The 26,222-nt window shown below is 39.0% G+C and overlaps 1 protein-coding gene across 2 annotated transcripts in view; it reads right to left on the bottom strand.

Moving 5' to 3' along the window:
• Window positions 1–26,222, bottom strand: part of LOC133641945 (uncharacterized) — a 480,284-nt gene that overhangs the window by 37,448 nt on the left and 416,614 nt on the right. For both annotated transcript variants that reach the window (XR_009824355.1, XR_009824354.1), the window contains exon 3: window positions 1,501–1,538. The gene's annotated coding sequence lies outside the window, so the exon portion shown is untranslated. The remainder of the gene's footprint in view (window positions 1–1,500; window positions 1,539–26,222) is intronic.

Raw genomic sequence — 26,222 nt, forward strand, 5'->3', positions numbered from 1 at the left:
AAAGCTCCAGAGAGCCACTAGGGCGGCGCTAAAGAGCCGCGTGCGGCTCTAGAGCCGCGGGTTGCCGACCCCTGCAGTAGGCCTTTAAGGCAACGTCGAGCAAATTAAAAAAGCCAATGCTGCCGTTTCAATCACAGCAGCGAAGAAACCACACAGAGGTTTACAGGAATTCAACGTCATGCTGCAATATCATTGTGATACTGAAAATGACTGTAACAGGGTCACGGTGCTTCTATACGCCAAGGGATGAAACACAGGTAGCATGTAAGACGACAGAAATATGTCATGCAGTTGGACTCAGACATACACTATATAGCCAAAAGTATTTGGCCACCTGCCTTTACTCACATAAGAACTTGAAGTGCTATCCCATGGAGTTGTCCAAAATGTTTTGGTTTCCTGGAGCATTCAAAGTTCCTTTCACTGGAACTAAGGGGCCAAGCCCAACTCCTGAAAAAACCAACCCCACATCATAATTCCTCCTCCACCAAATTTCACACTCCGCACATTGCAGTCCTCCAAACCCCAGACTGATCCATCAGATTGCCAGATGGAAAAGTGTGACTCATCACTCCAGAGAAGGCGTCTCCACTGCTCTAGAGTCCAGTGGTGACATGCTTTACACCAGTGGTCCCCAACCACCGGGCCGCGGCCCGGTACTGGTCCGCGGACCGATTGGTACCAGGCCGCACAAGAAATTAAATAAAAAAAATAAAATAAAAAAAAGAATTAAAAAAATAAAAATAAAAAATAAAAATTAAAAAAAAAAAACAGAATGCATTGATTATATATCAATATAGATCAATACAGTCTGCAGGGATACAGTCCGTAAGCACACATGATTGTATTTCTTTATGGAAAAAAAATAAAATAAAAAAAAAACAAAACAAAAAAAAAACACCCCCCCCCCACCCCGGTCCGTGGGACAAATTTTCAAGCGTTGACCGGTCTGCGGCTACAAAAAGGTTGGGGACCACTGCTTTACACCACTGCATCACACGCTTTGCATTGGACTTGGTGATGCATGGCTTAGATGCAGCTGCTCTGCCATGGAAACCCATTCCATGAAGCTCTCTGCGTACTGTACGTGGGCTAATTGGAAGGTCACATGAAGTTTGGAGCTCTGTAGCAACTGACTGTGCAGAAAGTCTTTGCACTATGCGCTTCAGCATCCGCTGACCCCTCTCTGTCAGTTTACGTGGCCTACCACTTGGTGGCTGACTTGCTGTTGTTCCCAAACACTTCACTTTTCTTATAATAAAGCGGACTTTGGAATATTTAGGAGCGAGGAAATTTCACGACTGGATTTGTTGCACAGGTGGCATCCTATGACAGTTCCACGGCAATATAGTGTATGTTGACACAAAAACCAGTAGGCACTGGGATCCACAGAATCATCACGAATCAGTGTTTTATCATCCACAATATGCAATATAGATCATAAATCCATCATTCAGCTGTTTTTGTAAGGTAAGGAAGAATAAATGTAATGCATCCTACCTGGTATGTCAACGTTTCCTTACGGCGGGTCGAGGTTCCTGAAAGACAGAACACACACTTTGTTGTCTAAGCTGCCTTGTCATAATTGTGGAGAAACACCAGAGACAGACTACATGAGCTGTGACACATTCATCTTAGGTACTCTGACTCGTGATTGATTACTCAGTGCGGTACATCTGCTTGGGGAACTACTGAGGAGAGAAACGACACTTAAGCTCACATAAACCCCAAAATTCACGCGACGAGAGGACACAAGCTTGCGAGATGCATGGCTAGCATGTTTCAACTTCTTTCCTTTTGTAAATCAACAAAAAATATGTGAGATAAGTTTGTTTTTTTGACAAACAGGCCAACAAACTGAGCAAACTCCTTTTACATGAGGTTTAATATATTGCTTTTTTGGTATTTGTTTATTTAAAGAACAATGTGCTGTAACATAAATGTACAATGTATTTATATTATTCAAATGTGAATAATGCTGTATAATAGACTGTATTTATGTTATTCACATTTGAATATTGCTGTATAATAGACTGTCTTTGTTATTCACATGTGAATAATGCTGTATAATAGACTGTATTTATGTTATTCACATGTGAATAATGCTGTATAATAGACTGTATTTATGTTATTCACATTTGAATAATGCGGTATAATAGACTGTATTTATGTTATTCACATGTGAATAATGCTTTATAATAGACTGTATTTATGTTATTCACATTTGAATAATGCGGTATAATAGACTGTCTTTATGTTATTCACATGTGAATAATGCTGTATAATAGACTGTATTTATGTTATTCACATTTGAATAATGCTGTATAATTGACTGTATTTATGTTATTCACATGTGAATAATGCTGTATAATAGACTGTCTTTATGTTATTCACATGTGAATAATGCTGTATAATAGACTGTCTTTATGTTATTCACATGTGAATAATGCTGTATAATAGACTGTATTTATGTTATTCACATTTGAATAATGCTGTATAATATACTGTCTTTGTTATTCACATGTGAATAATGCTGTATAATAGACTGTCTTTATGTTATTCACATGTGAATAATGCTGTATAATAGACTGTCTTTATGTTATTCACATGTGAATAATGCTGTATAATAGACTGTCTTTATGTTATTCACATGTGAATAATGCTGTATAATAGACTGTATTTCTGTTATTCACATTTGAATAATGCTGTATAATAGACTGTCTTTGTTATTCACATGTGAATAATGCTGTATAATAGACTGTCTTTGTGTTATTCACATGTGAATAATGCTGTATAATAGACTGTATTTATATTATTCACATTTGAATTTTGCTGTATAATAGACTGTCTTTGTTATTCACATGTGAATAATGCTGTATAATAGACTGTCTTTGTTATTCACATGTGAATAATGCTGTATAATAGACTGTCTTTGTTATTCACATGTGAATAATGCTGTATAATAGACTGTCTTTGTTATTCACATGTGAATAATGCTGTATAATAGTCTGTCTTTGTTATTCACATGTGAATAATGCTGTATAATAGTCTGTCTTTGTTATTCACATGTGAATAATGCTGTACAATAGACTATTTAAGTTATTCACATTTGAATAATGCTGTATAGTAGACTGTCTTTATGTTATTCACATGTGAATAATGCTTTATAATAGACTGTATTTATGTTATTCACATGTGAATAATGCAGTATAATAGACTGTATTTATATTATTCACATGTGAATAATGCTGTATAATAGACTGTCTTTGTGTTATTCACATGTGAATAATGCTGTATAATAGACTGTATTCATGTTATTCACATTTGAATTTTGCTGTATAATAGACTGTCTTTGTTATTCACATGTGAATAATGCTGTATAATAGACTGTCTTTGTTATTCACATGTGAATAATGCTGTATAATAGACTGTCTTTGTTATTCACATGTGAATAATGCTGTATAATAGTCTGTCTTTGTTATTCACATGTGAATAATGCTGTATAATAGTCTGTCTTTGTTATTCACATGTGAATAATGCTGTACAATAGACTATTTAAGTTATTCACATTTGAATAATGCTGTATAGTAGACTGTCTTTATGTTATTCACATGTGAATAATGCTTTATAATAGACTGTATTTATGTTATTCACATTTGAATAATGCAGTATAATGGACTGTATTTATATTATTCACATGTGAATAATGCTGTATAATTGACTGTATTTATGTTATTCACATGTGAATAATGCTGTATAATAGACTGTCTTTATATCATTCACATGTAAAAAATACCCAAGTGTTTATTGTCTATTGTGAGCGAACTGTGGTGCTGAATTTCCCCCAGGGATCAATAAAGTACTTTCTATTCTATTCTATTCTATTCTATTCTATTCTATTCTATAAGATGGCTGCACCAGATTTAGCACAATGCTAATTTCCATCTGTAGTCCTTCTACGGCAGGGGTGTCAAAGTTAAGGAATGAATGATCTATGGCCCCCGGGATGATATTTGATTAGTATTAGAACCGGCCCGCAGGCCACAGCCGCCTGCTGCTGTTTTGCAGGCACCAATACTCCATCAGTGTTAGCGCTAGGAATTTTCAAATTGGGGTCTCAGGGACCCCATCAAGTCATAAAAATGGGGTCCCACAGTAAATTTTTGGGGTCCCACTTTTTTGTAAGCGTTTTGAAAACAAATGATAAATGTATGCATTATCCTGTTATATCTCACATTCTATATTGTGCTTTGGAAAAAAGGTTGTCATAAACGTTACCTAATTTGTTAAAAAATAATAATACAAAAGAAAACAAAATGTTGTGCATATGTAAATGCATTCAGTTATAAACATTCATTCACTTTCTTCTTTCCTTCATGGATCTAAACTTCACCGCTGCAGGGTATTTTTTCTATATTTTTATTGTAATATTTTCAGAATGTGTTCGTTCTATTTTTGGGCAAAGTGAGACAAAGAAAACAATCTGAAGTTTTCTTTAGTTTTTAGTTTTAATGCCATGATTTTAATAGTCTGGCACAGATGTTCCTCCATGCGGCCCCTGGGCTAAAATTTTAGCATCCACAATTAAAACCACACAACAAGATTAAAATAACATAATAAAAAGCAATTCGAAATACAAGTGCAATATATGTACATAAAGTGCGAGTTACAAATCAGTGTGCAATGTTGTCAAGTTAAATTATGCTGGCAGCATCATTTAAAGGGAAACTGCACTTTTTTTTGGAAATCATTATGAGAGACAAGACAACAGATGCATTTTTTTTTTTTTTAAAGCATTCTAAATATTAAATAAATGCGCTCAAAAGTCAGCTTACAACGGAGCTGCTCTATTCTGCCTATAAAGCCGTTAAAAAAATACCTCCATTCCGATTTTATATACAAGATATAAGTATATATGTAATATAGTAACAAGTACATTTTATGAGAACATTTAATATTTACGTATTTTGCTCATTTTAGCCATACGTGGCGCATTAATATAAAAAATGCATCACTTCATTCGTTTTTTTTAATTTCACTGATTAAAACTCACTGAAGACTTCATGAGAGTCAACATACACTACCGTTCAAAAGTTTGGGGTCACCCAAACAATTTTGTGGAATAGCCTTCATTTCTAAGAACAAGAATAGACTGTCGAGTTTCAGATGAAAGTTCTCTTTTTCTGGCCATTTTGAGCGTTTAATTGACCCCACAAATGTGATGCTCCAGAAACTCAATCTGCTCAAAGGAAGGTCAGTTTTGTAGCTTCTGTAACGAGCTAAACTGTTTTCAGATGTGTGAACATGATTGCACAAGGGTTTTCTAATCATCAATTAGCCTTCTGAGCCAATGAGCAAACACATTGTACCATTAGAACACTGGAGTGATAGTTGCTGGAAATGGGCCTCTATACACCTATGTAGATATTGCACCAAAAACCAGACATTTGCAGCTAGAATAGTCATTTACCACATTAGCAATGTATAGAGTGTATTTCTTTTAAGTTAAGACTAGTTTAAAGTTATCTTCATTGAAAAGTACAGTGCTTTTCCTTCAAAAATAAGGACATTTCAATGTGACCCCAAACTTTTGAACGGTAGTGTATATATATATATATATATATATATATATAGAGCATATACTGTATATATATAAATATATATAGAGAGCATATATATAAAGCATTTATATATATATAATTGTTTTAACCCAATGCGGCTAATTCCTCCTTTTTTCCCCCCCAATCGATAAGAGAACCGTTAAGGAATGGAACCGTCAAGCAGAACCAAAATTGGAATCGGAACCGGAAAAATCTTATCAGTTCCCATCCCTATCAAAAAGTGAAACATGCTTGTTTTCCCTCTGCCATTGTTGTGTAAACATAGCCAGAGTCAAAACACCTTTTACAGTAAACACGTTGGGAATGTCAAAGCACCAAGCAGAACTAGATCTTCAGAAGTCAGGAAATGGGATTGGATGAATGAAGGATTTAAGATTGTGCATTGTCTAAAATCTCTTTAAACATCCTCTATTATCCTGCCTCGTCTTTGAAACCTGAGCTTTTGGCAAGCTTCACACATAACGACGTCTACACCCGATTATTTCATCCACGCCTTATACTGAAACTGGATAAAATCACACGGAAAACGACTTTCCCTGTTTGATATTTGTGCATCTTCTCTTTCGCTTCCTCTTCTAACAGTTTACCAGCAGCTTTAATTTTCACGTCATGTCCTGGAATAGCTGCAGCTGCAGGAAAAGGCCACACAGAGAGCGACATAATGCTTCAGAGGAAGGGGGAATCTCCCATTACCAACAATGCTAGACTGACGGCTTCTTCAGTTCTGAATCAAAAGGTGAAAAACAGCTGCATGTTACCAGGGTTTTAGAAAGTGTGACGTCACCGAGCGTGAGCGGTTTCATCCAGGTGGGTGACAACAAAGGCGAGAAGACGCATGCAGAACCTCGGCTCCATTATTATTCCTTAATCGCTTCATTCGGATTGAAGAAGCTGAGTCAACAGGCTGGAAACCGTGAATGACTTTCAGTCAACTCAATTTGTTCAGGGAGGGAGTTTACCCGTCTTGAAAATCTCCGGTTGAGCTTCACATCGACTTTTGTGAGGCGGTTGATTGGTTCATTCATTCATTCATTCATTCATGTATTTATTTGACAGGGACAGTACAATTAAACATTGCAGGGGACCGATGTCAAAGCACATAAGACTTATAGCCACAGGCTAATTTGCAACCCTTGACCCTGGTTAGGCTTTTTTTTTTTTTTTAAAAATGAGAAAAGTGAAAAACACATACAAAAGGATTTAAGGCCTACTGAAAGCCACTACTACCGACCACGCAGTCTAAAAGTTTATATATCAATGATGAAATCTTAACATTGCAACACATGCCAATACGACCGGGTTAACTTATAAAGTGCAATTTTAAATTTCCCGGGAAACTTCCGGTTGAAAACGTCTAGGTATGATGACGTTTGCGCGTGACGTCAATGGTTGAAGCGGAAGTATTGGTACACCATTGTGTCCCAATACAAAAAGCTCTGTTTTCATCGCAAAATTCCACAGTATTCTGGACATCTGTGTTGGTGAATCTTTTGCAATTTGTTTAATGAACAATGGAGACTGCAAAGAAGAAAGTTGTAGGTGGGATCGATGTATTAGCGGCTGGCTGTAGCAACACAACAAGGACTACTTACCCTGGAGCATTCAAAGTTCCTTTCACTGGAACTAAGGGGCCAAGCCCAACTCCTGAAAAACCAACACCACATCATAATTCCTCCTCCACCAAATTTCACACTCCGCACATTGCAGTCCTCCAAACCCCAGACTGATCCATGAGATTGCCAGATGGAAAAGTGTGACTCATCACTCCAGAGAAGGCGTCTCCACTGCTCTAGAGTCCAGTGGCGACATGCTTTACACCAGTGGTCCCCAACCACCGGGGGATCGGTGTATTAGCGGCTGGCTGCAGCAACACGACCAGGAGGACTTCGAGTTGGATAGCAGACGCGCTATCCGACGCTAGCCGCCGACCGCATCGATGATCGGGTGAATCAGTAAAACGTCTATATTTTAGGACACTGCCTTCAGCGTACAGTTGAGTTAAGTAACTGCAGAAAAAGTTAGGCTCATGCATTTATCTGTTTTTGCTCGTCGCGCCGTCGATCGCTGGAACGCAGGTGAGCACGGGTGTTGATGAGCAGATGAGGGCTGGCTGGCGTAGGTGGAGAGCTAATGTTTTTAGCATAGCTCTGTCGAGGTCCCGTAGCTAGGTTAGCTTCAATGGCGTCGTTAGCAACAGCATTGCTAGGCTTCGCCAGGCGGTACAGCATTAACCGTGTGGTTACAGGTCCAGAGTTTGGTAGTATTGTTGATCTTCTGTCTATCCTTCCAGTCAGGGGCTTATTTCGTCTGTTTCTATATGCAGTTAAGCACGATGCTATCACGTTAGCTCCGTAGCTAAAGTGCTTCGCCGATGTATTGTCGTGGAGATAAAAGTCACTGTGAATGTCCATTTCGCGTTCTGGACTCTCATTTTCAAGAGGATATAGTATCCGAGGTGGTTTAAAATACAAATCCGTGATCCACAGTAGAAAAAGGAGAGAGTGTGGAATCCAATGAACCCTTGTACCTAAGTTACGGTCAGAGCGAAAAAAGATACGTCCTGCACTGCACTCTAGTCCTTCACTCTCACGTTCCTCATCCATGAATCTTTCATCCTCGCTCAAATTAATGGGGTAATCGTCGCTTTCTCGGTCCGAATCGCTCTCGCTGCTGGTGTAAACAATGGGGAAATGTGAGGAGCCTTTCAACCTGTGACGTCACGCTACTTCCGGTACAGGCAAGGCTTTTTTTTATCAGCGACCAAAACTTTATCGTCGATGTTCTCTACTAAATCCTTTCAGCAAAAATATGGCAATATCGCGAAATGATCAAGTATGACACACAGAATGGATCTGCTATCCCCGTTTAAATAAGAACATTTCATTTCAGTAGGCCTTTAAGACAAGTACAAAAATAAATAAAAAAACACATTGAAAATAATTTGCCCCATTAGTCCATTACTACACCCATAGGCGTCGATCCCGTGGGTGCTTCGGGGCCCGAGTACCCAGGCAGGATTGATGGCAATTTACAATCTTTACAATAGTTTTTGAAAAATCACTCTTGTTGTTCATTTCGTGGAGTATTAGATTCGTTCCATATAATATAAAAGACACATATAGTCGATAATTGACAAAGCCTAACGCAGATTTTATTGTGCCCCGATAATAAATTAATGACACAATCATTTTGACTTTGAACGCACTGCACATGAGCGAATGAAGAGCAAAATTAGTCAACAGCCATACATGTCACACTAAGGGTGGCAGTATGAACAACGCCAACACTGTCGTAAACATGTGCCATATAGTGAAACCACACTAAGCAACAACGACAAACACATTTTGGAAGAATATTTGCACCGCAACACAACAGATACAAATTCCCAGAATTCCCAGCAGCAGCAACACTTCCGGGACGCTACAATGTGGATCTCCACCTATCATACACTGTAATGATACCACGTACAATAGCGTATCTAGCCGATACTACTATGATTACATCGATATTTTTTAACATCACAAAATCTTCTTTCGTTTTTTTAACATTTATATTATGTTTATAAACTCAGGAAATACGTCCCTGGACACATAAAGGCCTTTGAATATGACCAATGTATGATCCTGTAACGACTTGGTATCGGATTGACACCCAAATTTGTGGTATCATCCAAAACTAATGTAAAGTATCAGATAGAAGAATAAGTGATTATTACATTTTAACAGAAGTGTAGATAGAACATGTTAAAAGAGAAAGTAAGCAGATATTAACAGTAAATGAACAAGTAGATTAATAATTCATTTTCTACCACTTGTCCTTAATAATGTTGACAAAATAATAGAATGATAAATGACACAATATGTTACTGCATATGTCATCAGCTAAATTAGGAGCCTTTGTTTTTTTTACTTACTACTGAAATACAAGTTGTCTAGTATGTTCACTATTTTATTTAAAGGCCTACTGAAATGATTTTTATTTATTTAAACGTGAATAGCAGATCCATTCTATGTGTCATACTTGATCATTTCGCGATATTGCCATATTTTTGCTGAAAGGATTTAGTAGAGAAAATCGACGATAAAGTTCGCAACTTTTGCTCGCTGATAAAAAAAAGCCTTGCCTGTACCGGAAGTAGCGTGACGTCACAGGAGCTAGTATTCCTCACAATTCCCCGTTGTTTACAATGGAGCGAGAGAGATTCGGACCGAGAAAGTGATGATTACCCCATTAATTTGAGCGAGGATGAAAGATTCGTAGATGAGGAACGTTACAGTGAAGGACTTGAGAGGCAGCGATGGACGTATCTTTTTTCGCTCTGACCGTAACTTAGGTACAAGCTGGCTCATTGGATTCCACACTCTCCTTTTTTTATTGTGGATCACGGATTTGTATTTTAAACCACCTCGGATACTATATCCTCTTGAAAATGAGAGTCGAGAACGCGAAATGGACATTCAGTGCCTTTTATCTCCATGACAATACATCGGCGAAATGCTTTAGCTACGAGCTAACGTGATAGCATCGTGCTTTAACTGCATATATAAACAAAAAAATAAACCCCTGACTGGAAGGATAGATAGAAAATCAACAATACTATTAAACCGTGGACATGTAAATACACGGTTAATGCTTTCCAGGCTGGCGAAGGTTAACAATGCTGTGCTAACGACGCCATTGAAGCTAACTTAGCAACGGGACCTCACAGAGCTATGCTAAAAACATTAGCTCTCCACTTACGCCAGCCAGCCCTCATTTGCTCATCAACACCCGTGCTCACCTGCGTTCCAGCGATCGGCAGAAGGACGAAGGACTTCACCCGATGCGTTTGGCGGCCCGGAGACGTAGGAAGTCAAGGTGAGGTCGGCGGCTAGCGCGGCTGCTCTCCAACAAAGTCCTCCTGGTTGTGTTGCTGTAGTCCGCTGCTAATACACCGATCCCACCTACAACTGTCTTCTTTGCAGCCTTCATTGTTCATTAAACAAATTGCAAAAGATGTCCAGAATACTGTGGAATTATGAAATGAAAACAGAGCTTTTTGTATAGGATTCTACGGGTACCATAACTTCCGTTACTCTGACTTCGTCACGCGCATACGTCATCATACCGCGACGTTTCAGCCGGATATTTCTCGGGAAGTTTTAAACGTCACTTTATAAGTTAATGTGTTGCAATGTTAAGATTTCATCATTGATATATAAACTATCAGACTGCGTGGTCGGTAGTAGTGGCTTTCAGTAGGCCTTTAAGGACTAAATTGCAATAAGAAACATATGTTTAATGTACCGTAATATTTTTTTTTGTTAAAATAAAGCCAATAATGATATTTTTTGTGGTCCCCTTTTAGATAGAAAAGTACCGAAAAACTTTTGGTACCGGTCCCAAAATATTGGTATCGAGACACACCGAGCACCCACTGGCAGAAATAGTAGATCGGCCCCTATGACTACACCCAGTTCTAGTGCTCACACTTCGGATTTTCCTTAAGCCACTTTGATGTGCGACCTGTTTGCCTTTCGCCTGCACAGCCATGTCCACTGACACTCACTGCACACAAAGACTGAGGACTGAATGAACACCAACAAACACAGGCTGAAGACAGGAGTTCCACATAATCAAAGGAAGAGGTAAAAACTAAGATACAGAGAAATGTTGATATGGGACATTCCACTGAAACGCTGCCAGGTGCTTGTTGTCGCAGGCTCTCAGAATAAACTTAAACTAAACTCTATTTTCAACTCTAAATCGGAAAAAACACAAATTGACCGTATTTTCCGGATCATAGGGCGCACCGGATTGGACGGGAGTGGAAGAAGTGTCCAAAGATGGAGCTAACTGTTTTAATGACATTCAGACTTTAAAGTAAAGTACTAATGATAGTCACACACACACTAGGTGTGGTGAAATTAACCTCTGCATTTGACCCATCCCTTTGTTCACCCCCTGGGAGGTGAAGGGAGCAGTGAGCAGCAGCGGTGGCCGCGCCCGGGAATCATTTTGGGGATTTAGCCCCCAATTCCAACACTTTATGCTGAGTGCCAAGCAGGGAGGTAATGGGTCCCATTTTTATAGTCTTTGGTATGACTCGGCCAGGGTTTGAACTCACGACCTACCGATCTCAGGGAGGACACTCTAACCACAAGACCACTGAGCAGCATCTCCTCATCCGGCGGAAATGTGTCCCGTTAAAAACCGTCGGACCGGAACTCTCTAATAACTAAAGTTCCTTGGGTGAATAATGTAAACTCACTACACCGGTATGTTTTAGCGCTTTCATGGCGAGTTTACTGACAGATATAAGTAAGAACTTTGCACTACTTTATTTTAGAAATGGCAACAGCAGAGGATGAAAATCCCATAACAAGAGAATAGACAAAAAGAAGAAGCTTATCAACTACGGACTACAAAGGTGGACGCTCGCAATTTTTCAGGACTTATGCAGATCCCAACCTTGTTTTAGTGTACAACAATCAATGTGCAGGACATTTTTCTCAATAAATAAATGTAATCAATAGTTAATTTTATTAATTTCCTGTGAGAGCAAATGACACCAATTCAGTGGAATGGCTCTTGTGAGATTTAGTAGATTTCCAAATGCTTCACAGATCTCAGAAAGGTCTAGACCAGGGGTGGGCAACCCAAAATGTTGAAAGAACCAAATTGGACGAAAAGTTAAAAAAAAAAAAAATCCGCCTGGAGCTGCAAAAAATTAGAAGCCTTATATTAGTGTTATAATGAAGGCAACACAGGATGCAAGTGTACTATCAAAAATGTGTCGCAGGCTGATGCCAATCTTCGTTGACAGAAATGTTGAAATTTACAATGTATTCACATTTTTACAACATTGGAAAACATTAGTAAAACAGAGGCTCCTCCGAGGGTGAGATAACTTCTGGGAATTACTGGCTTTGAATGGGCAAAGGTATAGATGTACGTGCCCAAGTTAAAGGAAACGGCAGGCTGTTTTCTTCCCGTAGAATTGAGCTCAAATATACCTACAAACGAGGCACAATGATGCAATATGTACATACAGCTAGCCTAAACAGCATGTTAGCATCCATTAGCTTGCAGCCATGCACTGACCAAATATGCCTGGTTATAACATCAACAAAGCTCACCTTTGTGCATTCACGCACAGTATAAAACGTTTGGTGGACAAAAAGAGACAAAGAAGAAGTGGCATAAAACACGTCGAAGAAAGTTGTACATGTAAACAAACTGATGCGTCACAGTCCACACAACTATGGTGAGTTCAACGACCGCCATAGTTAGTAGGACAAAATGGCGCTCGCCAAATACTCTCATCAGTGAAGCATGTTTGATTTAAACTGTGGGATTTCTAACAATTAGGAAGGTTTGTGTCATGTTTGTTCTCCAACAAAAAACATATTAAAACAAAATGTATTTTTTCCCCCTCACCTTTTCCCATTTTCATACATTTTTTAAAAAGCTCCAAGTAGGGCGGCGCTAAAGAGATGTTGTAGGGCTGCGGGTTGCCTACCCCCGGACTAGGCTAATCTTAAACTAAACGTGAAAGTATTTCAAGGTGATTCTAGTGTTGGACTGCTCTGACTTTGGCTCCAGACTTTGAGCATTATGACTTGATTTCAAAGCAGCATCAAAAATAAACCTTGTGACAAAACTGTTGAGTCATACACAAGTACTGCTGTGATGGTGAACACGAAAAAAAAGGGAATTTTGACAATGAGCAGTGAGCAGTAACTCTACTATGCAAAGCGAAAGCCATTTATCAACAACACCCAGAAACGCTGCTGGCTTCGCTGGGCCCGACTTCATTCTAAAATGGACTATTTGCAAAAAAATAAAATTACCTTTCTCAGTTCAAACAATAAATATGTTGTGTTTGCAGTCCATTCAATTGAATATAAGTTGAAAAGGACTTGCAAATCATTGTATTCTGTTTTTATTTACGAATTACACAACGTGCCAACTTCACTGGTTTTGGGTGTTGTCAAAAATAAACCTTGTGACAAAACTATTGAGTCATACACAAGTACTGCTGGGATGGTGAAAACGAAAGAAAGGGAATTTGACAATAAATGACCATGCAGGTGAGCAGTAACTCTCCTATGCAAAGCGAAAGCCATTTATCAACAACACCCAGAAACGCTGCCGGCTTCGCTTTATTTGCAAAAAAAAAAAAAAAAGTTTCTCAGTTCAAACATTAAATATGTTGTCTTTGCAGTCTATTCAAATGAATATAAGTTGAAAATGATTTGCAAATCATTGTTTTCTGTTTTTATTTACGAATTACACAACGTGCCAACTTCACTGGTTTTGGGTGTTGTCAAAAATAAACCTTGTGACAAAACTATTGAGTCATACACAAGTACTGCTGGGATGGTGAAAACGAAAGAAAAGGGGATTTGACAATGAATGACCACGCAGGTGAGCAGTAACTCTACTATGCAAAGCGAACGCCATTTGTCAACAACACCCAGAAACATTGCCGGCTTCGCTGGGCCCGAGCTCATTTAAGATGGACTATTTACAAAAAAAAATTAATTTTCTCAGGTCAAACATTAAATATATTGTGTTTGCAGTCTATTCAAATGAATATAAGTTGAAAATGATTTGCAAATCATTGTTTTCTGTTTTTATTTACGAATTACACAACGTGCCAACTTCACTGGTTTTGGGTGTTGTCAAAAATAAACCTTGTGACAAAACTGCTGAGTCATACACAAGTACTGCTGGGATGGTGAAAACGAAAGAAAAGGGGATTTGACAATGAATGACCATGCAGGTGAGCAGTAACTCTACTATGCAAAGCGAACGCCATTTGTCAACAACACCCTGAAACGCTGCCGGCTTCGCTGGGAACGAGCTCATTTAAGATGGACTATTTACAAAAAAAAATTAAGTCTCTCAGTTCAAACATTATATATATTGTTTTTGCAGTCTATTTAGTTGAATATAAGTTGAAAAGGATTTGCAAATCATTGTATTCTGTTTTTGTTTACGATTTACACAACGTGCCAACTTCACTGGTTTTGGGTGTTGTCAAAAATAAACCTTGTGACAAAACTGCTGAGTCATACACAAGTACTGCTGGGATGGTGAAAACGAAAGAAAAGGGGATTTGACAATGAATGACCACGTAGGTGAGCAGTAACTCTACTATGCAAAGCGAACGCCATTTGTCAACAACACCCAGAAACGCTGCCGGCTTCGCTAGGCCCGACTTCATTCTACAATGGACTATTTGCAAAAAAAAATTAAGTTTCTCAGTTCAAACATTAAATATATTGTGTTTGCAGTCTATTCAATTGAATATAAGTTGAAAAGGATTTGCAAATCATTGTATTCTGTTTTTATTTACGAATGACACAACGTGCTAACTTCACTGGTTTTGGGTGTTGTCAAAAATAAACCTTGTGACAAAACTATTGAGTCATACACAAGTACTGCTGGGATGGTGAAAACGAAAGAAAGGGAATTTGACAATAAATGACCATGCAGGTGAGCAGTAACTCTCCTATGCAAAGCGAAAGCCATTTATCAACAACACCCAGAAACGCTGCCGGCTTCGCTTTATTTGCAAAAAAAAAAAAAAAAGTTTCTCAGTTCAAACATTAAATATGTTGTCTTTGCAGTCTATTCAAATGAATATAAGTTGAAAATGATTTGCAAATCATTGTTTTCTGTTTTTATTTACGAATTACACAACGTGCCAACTTCACTGGTTTTGGGTGTTGTCAAAAATAAACCTTGTGACAAAACTATTGAGTCATACACAAGTACTGCTGGGATGGTGAAAACGAAAGAAAAGGGGATTTGACAATGAATGACCACGCAGGTGAGCAGTAACTCTACTATGCAAAGCGAACGGCATTTGTCAACAACACCCAGAAACGCTGCCGGCTTCGCTGGGAACGAGCTCATTTAAGATGGACTATTTACAAAAAAAAATTAAGTCTCTCAGTTCAAACATTAAATATATTGTTTTTGCAGTCTATTTAGTTGAATATAAGTTGAAAAGGATTTGCAAATCATTGTATTCTGTTTTTATCTATGAATGACACAACGTGCCAACTTCACTGGTTTTGGGTGTTGTCAAAAATAAACCTTGTGACAAAACTAGAGTCATACACAAGTACTGCTTGGATGGTGAAAACGAAAGAAAAGGGGATTTGACAATGAATGACCACGTAGGTGAGCAGTAACTCTACTATGCAAAGCGAAAGCCATTTATCAACAACACCCAGAAACGCTGCCGGCTTCGCTTTATTTGCAAAAAAAAAAAAAAAAGTTTCTCAGTTCAAACATGAAATATGTTGTGTTTGCAGTCTATTCAAATGAATATAAGTTGAAAAGGATTTGCAAATTATTGTATTATGTTTTTATCTATGAATTACACAACGTGCCAACTTCACTGGTTTTGGGTGTTGTCAAAAATAAACCTTGTGATAAAACTATTGAGTCATACACAAGTACTGCTGGGATGGTGAAAATGAAAGAAAGGGAATTCGACAATAAATGACCACGCAGGTGAGCAGTATGAAAAGAATGAGGAAAAAAAAAAAAAAAGTACGGACGTTGTTTTTGCTGCTGTGACGGGGAGCTGTGGGACGTGACAAACCTGAGCGAAGACTATGGAGTCCATTGTGACTGCAGTCATCCATCAGGTGTGTTGTGACCCCACACCGTGCCATGCAGTCTCTGGGCGTCACACCCAAATCCCTAACTGGCCGGTGAAACCTGTGCTGACAGCTCGGGCTGCTAACCTTTGGGGTCTGTCTAGCGTTACCCCCCACCCCCCCACCCCCAAGTAGCGCACCACCGGGGAGAGGAAGTGACACGGTCATGGAGGTCGAAGGTCGACCCAGAAGATGCTTTTCAAATGCGCAAAGAAAAGAAGGACGGCTGCAACTGCCAAAAAAGCGGCATGTTTTTACTTGTCAAAGAATCTCAAACAGGTCGAACAAATGAGTCTTATTTGTGCAGACAAACCAGGAACAACACGTGGATGTTGACTTTTAGACCTTCTGTCACCGGCATCGTTTCAACATCTCGCTCCTGCAAGCAAATTGATCATGAACATTGAGTACTCAGGTTTTTTTTTAATAACGTACACCTTTCCCACTCACACGTTAAAATAAAACCTACGTTCACAGACAATGTTGTTTGATAATGCACATTTAATTATTGAAAGAAAAAGATTGACGGCAGTTAGGGTTGTGTTTATTTCAAACGTGCTTAAAGGCCTACTGAAAGCCACTACTAGCGACCACGCAGTCTGATAGTTTATATATTAATGATGAAATCTTAACATTGCAACACATGCCCATACGGCCGGGTTAACTTATAAAGTGACATTTAAAATTTCCCGGGAAATATCCGGCTGAAACGTCGCGGTATGATGACGTATGCGCGTGACGAAGTCAGTATAACGGAAGTTATGGTACCCCGTAGAATCCTATACAAAAAGCTCTGTTTTCATTTCATAATTCCACAGTATTCTGGACATCTTTTGCAATTTGTTTAATGAACAATGAAGGCTGCAAAGAAGACAGTTGTAGGTGGGATCGGTGTATTAGCGGCGGACTACAGCAACACAACCAGGAGGACTTTGTTGGAGCGCTAGCCGCGCTAGCCGCCGACCTCAACTTGACTTCCTACGTCTCCGGGCCGCCAAACGCATCGGGTGAAGTCCTTCGTCCTTCTGCCGATCGCTGGAACGCAGGTGAGCACGGGTGTTGATGAGCAAATGAGGGCTGGCTGGCGTAGGTGGACAGCTAATGTTTTTAGCATAGCTCTGTGCGGTCCGGTTGCTAAGTTGCTAAGTTAGCTTCAATGGCGTCGTTAGCACAGCATTGTTAACCTTCGCCAGCCTGGAAAGCATTAACCGTGTATTTACATGTCCACGGTTTAATAGTATTGTTGATTTTCTGTCTATCCTTCCAGTCAGGGGTTTATTTTTTTTGTTTCTATATGCAGTTAAAGCACGATGCTATCACGTTAGCTCGTAGCTAAAGCATTTCGTCGATGTATTGTCGTGGAGATAAAAGTCACTGTGAATGTCTATTTCGCGTTCTCGACTCTCATTTTCAAGAGGATATAGTATCCGAGGTGGTTTAAAATACAAATCCGTGATCCACAATAGAAAAAGGAGAGTGTGGAATCCAATGAGCCAGCTTGTACCTAAGTTACGGTCAGAGCGAAAAAGTCCTTCACTCTAACGTTCCTCATCTACGAATCTTTCATCCTCGCTCAAATTAATGGGGTAATCATCACTTTCTCGGTTCGAATCTCTCTCGCTCCATTGTAAACAACGGGGAATTGTGAGGAATACTAGCTCCTGTGACGTCACGCTACTTCCGGTACAGGCAAGGCTTTTTTTTATCAGGGAGCAAAAGTTGCGAACTTTATCGTCGATTTTCTCTACTAAATCCTTTCAGCAAAAATATGGCAATATCGCGAAATGATCAAGTATGACACATAGAATGGATCTGCTATTCCCGTTTAAATAAAAAAAAATCATTTCAGTAGGCCTTTAAAGGCCTACTGAAAGCCACTACTACCGACCACGCAGTCTGATAGTTTATACATCAATGATGAAATCTTAACATTGCAACACATGCCAATACGGCCGGGTTAAATTATAAAGTGCAATTTTAAATTTCCCGCCACACTTCCGGTTGAAAAAGCCTTTGGAGGATGACGTATGCGCGTGACGTAGCCAGGGGAACAGAGGTATGCCTTCCCCGTTGAATACAATACAAAAAAGCTCTGTTTTCATTTCATAATTCCACAGTATTCTGGACATCTGTGTTGGTGAATCTTTTGCAATTTGTTTAATGAACAATGGAGGCTGCAAAGAAGAACGTTGTAGGTGGGATCGGTGTATTAGCGGCTGGCTGTAGCAACACAACAAGGACTACTTACTTGGATAGCAGACGCCTAGCCAATGCTAGCCCCACCGCACAGTTGATCGGGTGAAGTCCTTCGTCGCGCCGTCGATCGCTGGAACGCAGGTGAGCACGGGTGTTGATGAGCAGAGCAGATGAGGGCTGGCTGGCGTAGGTGGAGCGCTAATGTTTTTATCATAGCTCTGTGAGGTCCGGTTGCTAAGTTGCTAAGTTAGCCTTAGCGTCGTTAGCAACAGCATTGTTAATCTTTGCCAGGCTGAGATCTATTAACCGTGTAGTTACATGTCCATGGTTTAATAGTATTGTTGATCTTCTGTCTATCCTTCCAGTCAGGGATTTATTTATTTTGAATCTATCTGCATTTGAGACAGATGCTATCACGTTAGCTCATGCTAAAGAGCTTCGCCGATGTATTGTCGTGGAGATAAAAGTCACTGTGAATGTCCATTTCGCGTTCTCGACTCTCATTTTCAAGAGGATATAGTATCCGAGGTGGTTTAAAATACAAATCCGTGATCCACAATAGAAAAAGGAGAGAGTGTGGAATCCAATGAGCCAGCTTGTACCTAAGTTACGGTCAGAGCGAAAAAAAATATGTATTTCACTGCATTCTAGTCCGTCACTCTAACGTTCCTCATCCACGAATCTTTCATCCTCGCTCAAATTAATGGGGTAATCGTCGCTTTCTCGGTCCGAATAGCTCTAGCTGCGTTGAAAACAATAGGAAAATATGAGGGAGTGAACAACTCACAACGTCACGCTACTTCCGGTAGGGGCAAGGTTATTTTTTTATCGGAGACCAAAAGTTGCGAACTTTATCGACGTTGTTCTATACTAAATCCTTTCAGCAAAAATATGGCAATATCGCAAAATGATCAAGTATGACACATACAATGGATCTGCTATCCCCGTTTAAATAAAAAAATGTCATTTCAGTAGGCCTTTAACTGTGTTACATTAAAGTACACCACCTATTTACAATTGCAAAAGGAGTAGGAAGAAGCAGAGCTTACTTAAAAGGGATGTAGAATGATTTTAATGTACAAAACCCAAAACCAGTGAAGTTGGCAAATCGTAAATAATAACAGAATACAATGATTTGCAAATCCTTTTCCACCTATATTCAATTGAATAGACTGCAAAGACAAGATACTTAACGTTCGAACTGGAAAACTTTGTTATTTTTTGCAAATATTAGCTCATTTGGAATGTTGATGCCTGCAACATGTTTCAAAAAAGCTGGCACAAGTGGCAAAAATGACTGAGAAAGTTGAGGTCATGCTCATCAAACACTTATTTGGAACATCCCACAGGTGAACAGGCTAATTAGGAACAGGTGGGTAGCCATGATTGGGTTTAAAAGCAGCTTCCATGAAATGCTCAGTCAGTTGCAAACAAGGATGGGGCGAGGGTCACCACTTTGTGAACAAATGCGTGAGCAAACAGTTTAAGAGCAACATTTCTCAACAAGGTATTGCAAGGAATTTAGGGATTTCACCATCTACGGTGCGTAAAATCATCAAAAGGTTCAGCCAAATGCGTCAAACATGGAGGAGAGAGTGTTTTGCATTTTGCATCAACCATTGTAATGGATTTAAATTGATGTAATTTAGATTTTTTAATGTTGATTGGACGTTTTTTTTTTAATAACATCTACAAAGTTCTATGAGCAGGTTGTGTTATGTGTGAATGTATATGAATTTGTTGAATTTTTGTACCGTTTTATTTAATTTTTTCCTGCACCATGACTAGGGAAGGTTGTTTCGATTGGGTCATATAAGTAAATACTAGGGATGTCCGATAATGGCTTTTTGCCGGTATCCGATATTCCGATATTGTCCAACTCTTTAATTACCGATACCGATATCAACCGATACCGATATATACAGTCGTGGAATTAACACATTATTATACGTAATTTGGACAACCAGGTATGGTGAAGATAAGGTCCTTTTTAAAAAAATTAATAAAATAAAATAAGATAAATAAATTAAAAACATTTTCTTGAATAAAAAAGAAAGTAAAATAATATAAAAACAGTTACATATAAATTAGTAATTAATGAAAATGAGTAAAATTAACTGTTAAAGGTTAGTACTATTAGTGGACCAACAGCACGCACAATCATGTGTGCTTACGGACTGTATCCCTTGCAGACTGTATTGATATATAATGTAGGAACCAGAAATATTAATAACAGAAAGAAACAACCCTTTTGTGTGAATGAGTGTAAAAGGGGGAGGGAGGTTTTTTGGGTTGGTGCACAAATTGTAAGTGTATCTTGTGTTTTTTTATGTTAATTTAATTAAAAAAACAGAAAAAAAAACAAAAGAAAAAAAACCCCGATACCGATAATAAAAAAAACAATACCGATAATTTCCGATATTACATTTTAAAGCATTTATCGGCCGATATTATTGGACATCTCTAGTAAATACTGCACTTAACACACTTGAAAATACAAGTAATGGCATAGTTGCTTTCGTTGGCCACCAGGTGACGTCAAAATCGCAGCAGTCAGATTACTGGATATTTATATGTATTATGGATACGACGCTCCCGGTCAAATTGTTTATTGAACTCATGCCGTGTCGTGGGGCAAATTGAAGACGCGGGTAAGCCTCATTTAGCCCGAGGGTCATAGTTTCGACACCCCTGCTTTAGAACAATAACATTGTTCACATTTAATCAAACACAATAACTCAGCCAGCCATTTATTGCATTATGGACTTACATTCGTCGAGGAGAAAACATGACGAAATGCACCCCAAAGCCAAAGAAGATCGAAGGCCATCAAAAAAGGAAAAACCCGTCGCAACGTAAACTCAGCATCACTAAAGGCCTGACCGCCGCTCGCAGAAAAATATGTCTTTCTTCTCATTTTGTATCAATTACTACCACTATTGTTATTATCAAATTATTATTTTTACTTTACTTTTTGTTTGATTTTCATTTTCTTTGGCTAATCCTGATGGTTGGGTGGGTGTTATGGTCATTGAAACATTTTTAGCATTTCTGTTTTTGTTTTCTGCATGCACTGTATTGTATTGAACTTTCATTGCTCAATAAAGACAATGAAAAAAAAAATGTAACAGTTCATGTGACATATCATTTTGTGAATGTTTTGCATCGTAGTTCATTGCCAATAAATACACTGAGGAACTGATCTACTCACGCTTAACACCGTGGGAAAACTATAAAATTAAGTGTACTTCTAGTGGGGGGTGTTGCGTGTCATCTTCTAAGACTGCAAGTACAATTGATAACAAGTGCAGACGGGTTTTTGCTTGTACGTTGTATCTTTCACTACGAATGCACTCACTTTCACATTCATGTTATCATGCTCGTGGCGTTTTGCTACTGTATGTTTTGAAACGTGTACCACTTTTACGGGCATTTTTCGAAGCAGTCCTGCAGTGTTGAAATTGCGCCCTGCGAAATGCTGGATTGATTGATTGATTGAAACTTTTTTTAGTAGATTGCACAGTGCAGTACATATTCCGTACAATTGACCACTAAATGGCAACACCCGAATAAGTTCTTCAACTCGTTTAAGTCGGGGTCCACTTAAATTGATTCATGATACAGATATATACTTTTATCATAATACAGTTACCACACAAGATAAACAACAGAGTATATACATTGAATTATTTACATTATTTACAATCCGGGGTGTGGAGGTGGGGTGTTAGGTTTGGTTGATATCAACACTTTAGTCATCAACAATTGCATCATCAGAGAATCGGACATTGGAACAGTGTAGGACTGACTTGGTAGGATATGTACAGCAAGTAGTGGACATAGAGATAGAGATCAGAGAGCATAAGAATAAGAATAAGTATCTACATTTGATTATTTACATTTGATTATTTACAATCCGGGGAGGTGGGATGTGTAAGGAAGTTTGTTAGTTTACGGTTGAAGTTGCCTGGAGGTGTTCTTTTAGTGCGGTTTTGAAGGAGGATAGAGATGCCCTTTCTTTTACACCTGTTGGGAGTGCATTCCATATTGATGTGGCATAGAAGGAGAATGAGTTAAGACCTTTGTTAGATCGGAACCGACTGCGAGCGTGCTATAGAATGATCCATGTCCAAGAAAATGCATACTGCAAGATTTTTTTTCAAATAAGAGATACTAACTATTGTCTTAGAAAAAGCAGCACACACCAAAATGCATCAATTTAATTTATTATAATACCCCCCCTTAAGTTATGGAGGTATAAAAGTATATTGCTGAATAGACAATATGTCTAATATTTTTATTTTTGACAGTCCATATGTTGACAAGCATACATAGGACGCAATCACTTTCTATTTCTGCACAACTGCCAGTTTGCACGTCCTTCCTAGACAAACTAAACAAAGACGCAAAACAGCGTCCGCAGGACAGTCTCAGTCTTGATAAATCACACTGTGTGTGCTAAATAATTATATTTGCTTTTTCTACTCCCAGTACTGTGGGCATTCTGATGATCAGCAGCATATATTCCGCTTATTCATGAAGACCGATACGCTAAATGCCTCGCGCCCCTTATTTTTCCCAAAGTCCTCCGCGCACAGGTTTGGTAGATCAGCTTTGCGTGTGCTATGAAGTTTGCACTTGTGTTAATACAAGTGCAAACGTACGGCCCGCGGGCCTGGTCAGATCAGGTTTTATGATGAGGATGAGTTTGCTCAGTATAAAAATTAACCGAAATTTTTGAATGAAAGAATCCGCTGTTCTAAATGTGTCCACTAGATGTCGCAATAGCGATTCTTTATATCTTTGTAGATGATGCTACATATGTAAAAAAAACACAAAAAAAACACATGATGTTAGTGCACCAGTCGAGGAAAATGAGCAAACTACATAAATAACATCCTGTAATTCGATTTTTTATTTGTATTTTTATTTTGATAGATTGAAAATTAACACCAATGAGTTGACTGGTGAACATTATCACATAATTTATTCAGAAAGTATAAATAACGACAAGTAAAGATAAAATACTATTAACCGCAACTTGTAAGTGTAAAAAAAAAAACCCAACAACATTATGATTTGTACATTTTCAGAACGTGCTTGTTCTATTTTTAAACAAAGAAAACAATCTGAAGTTGTCTTTATTTTTACGTTATCGTGCCGTGATTTTACCAGTCCGGCTCATTTGGGAGTATATTTTTCTCCATGTGGCCCCTGATCTAAAATGAGTTTTAGTAAACCAGGCCTCCAGTGTTCCTCCCACCGTTAAACTCATTTACACGCCCTCGGCGTCGGGCGCACTCTGATGGAGAGAGTCCTGGTTTAACATTGCATGCACTGAGTTACATGAATGAATACACAGACTGATCTTTTAAAGTCAGCCTGAGGAAGATACAGATAAGATTCGTGGCATCCTAATCATTTCATATCATTTCCTCAAATCTGACCTTTGTTCATTCAGGCCTGAAAAAGCCAAAGGAAAAAAATCCCTACAATCACTGAGACGATATTGATTTTTATAAGACACCTTCTTATATATATAAAAAAAAAACCCATTCAATTCCTTAATGTCATCTTAATATTCTCCGGTTTGTCGGTCTCTCTTAACACTGTGAATAAACAGAAGCTGAGTCTTGGGGCCACATTCTTGACCTCCCCTCACTCAACTGCTCACACAGCACGTGGCTTTGTGCAGCCTTCGCCGATGGCTCCTTTTAGGAGTTCTTAATGGGTCACACGCACAATACACTTTGTGTTACCAAGCAGTAAACCTCCACTGAGGGGGATCACTGGCGTCACCAGGGTTCAGGTGAAGGAGAGGGAAGAATCGAGAGGAAATCGGGCAGAAATACTGGAACGAAGTTCACCACGCGTGTACTCACCTGCACCGAGAGTTCATGTCGCCGGGCAGCATTTCGTTTTTTCACAGTCAGAACAACAGACTCTCCAAGGAAAAACAAAAGGCTGTGCCATAAATAGAAGTGCCAATACAATAATGACAGATTTACGTTAGGGGCCACATAGAGGTGGTGGATAAAGGAGGGGTGCCAAACTGGTTTTCAATGAGGGCCACATCACAGTTATGGCTGCCGCATGTAACAGTGAATAGGATACACTATATTGCCCCATCCAAATGATCAGAATCAGGTGTCCTAATCACTTGGCTCGGCCACAGGTGTATCAAATCAAGGACTTAGGCACGGAGACTGTTTCTACAAACATTTGTGAAACAATGGGCCGTGATTTCCAGCGTGGAACTGTCATAGGACGCCACCTGTGCAACAAATCCAGTCGTGAAATGTCCTCGCTCCTAAATATTCCAAAGTCAACTGTCGGCTTTATTATAAGAAAATTGGAAGAGTTTGGGAACAACAGCAACTCAGCCACCGACTGACAGAGAGGGGTCGGCGGATGCTGAAGCGCATAGTGCAAAGACTTTCTGCACAGTCGGTTGCTACAGAGCTCCAGACTTCATGTGACCTTCCAATTAGCCCACGTGCAGCACGCAGAGAGCTTCGTGGAATGGGTTTCCATGGCCAAGCAGCTGCATCTAAGCCATACAGTGTTTCCCATAAACTGCCAAGATACCTGTGGCGGTGGGGGCATGGCTATGGGCGTGGTCACCATGACATCATCGAGTAATTTGCATAATTTACTACAATGATATGATTTTCTCTAAAAAGGCTAAAAAATGTATACTTACTAATTAATAATAACAGTTTTGTTTTAAACGTCCATCCATCCATCCATCCATTTTACAATATAATTACAACACTTTATGTACATATTTATATACAGATTTGAACAATAAGTTATTCACTGAAATATATTTATTAATTGTGGTTCTTACAAAAAATATATCTTATAAAATATAAAAGCTAAAATGTCTCTTAAAAGCTCTGCCCCTTTAATTAGTGCATACTAAATAATTTAACTTTAGCCTACTACTACAACCATATTATTTACCAGCAACATAAAGTGAAACAGAGGCAGAGGTGTCCTGCCACAGTCAGTAACAAATAAACAGAAAACAGTAGTGGTCAAATACAAATAAGGCAACAAGAGAAGTATCCTACACTTCTCTTTTGTAAAGTAAATCTGAACAGCCTATATGGGCATCTACATCAACTATATGATTTGCCTGAGAAACTGGACAGGACAAAAAAAAAAAAAAAAAAAAAAAAAAAAATATATATATATATATATATATATATATTATTTTTTATTTGTGGCGGACGTAATTCTTTCGTGGCGGGCCGCCACAAATAAATGAATGTGTGGGAAACACTGCCATACATCACCAAGTTCAATGCAAAGCGTGGGATGCACTGGTGTAAAGCACGTCGCCACTGGACTCTAGAGCAGTGGAGACGCCTTCTCTGGAGTGATGAATGAATCACGCTTTTCCATCTGGTGGAGGAGGAATTATGGTGTGGGGTTGGCCCCTTAGTTCCAGTCAAAGCAACTTTGAATGCTCCCAACCTCGTGGGAACAGTTTGGAGCGGGCCCCTTCCTCTTCCTACATGACTCTGCACAAGTGCACAAAGCAAGGTCCATAAAGACATGGATGAAAGAGTCTGGTGTGGATGAACTTGACTGGCCTGCACAGAGTCCTGACCTGAACCCGATAGAACACCTTTGGGATCAATTAGAACAGAGACTGAGAGCCAGGCCTTCTCGACCAACATCAGTGTGTGACCTCACCAATGCGCTTTTGGAAGAATGGTGGACAATTCCTATAAAC

Source organism: Entelurus aequoreus, linkage group LG24 (assembly GCF_033978785.1).
Source record: "Entelurus aequoreus isolate RoL-2023_Sb linkage group LG24, RoL_Eaeq_v1.1, whole genome shotgun sequence".
Lineage (NCBI taxonomy): Eukaryota > Metazoa > Chordata > Actinopteri > Syngnathiformes > Syngnathidae > Entelurus > Entelurus aequoreus.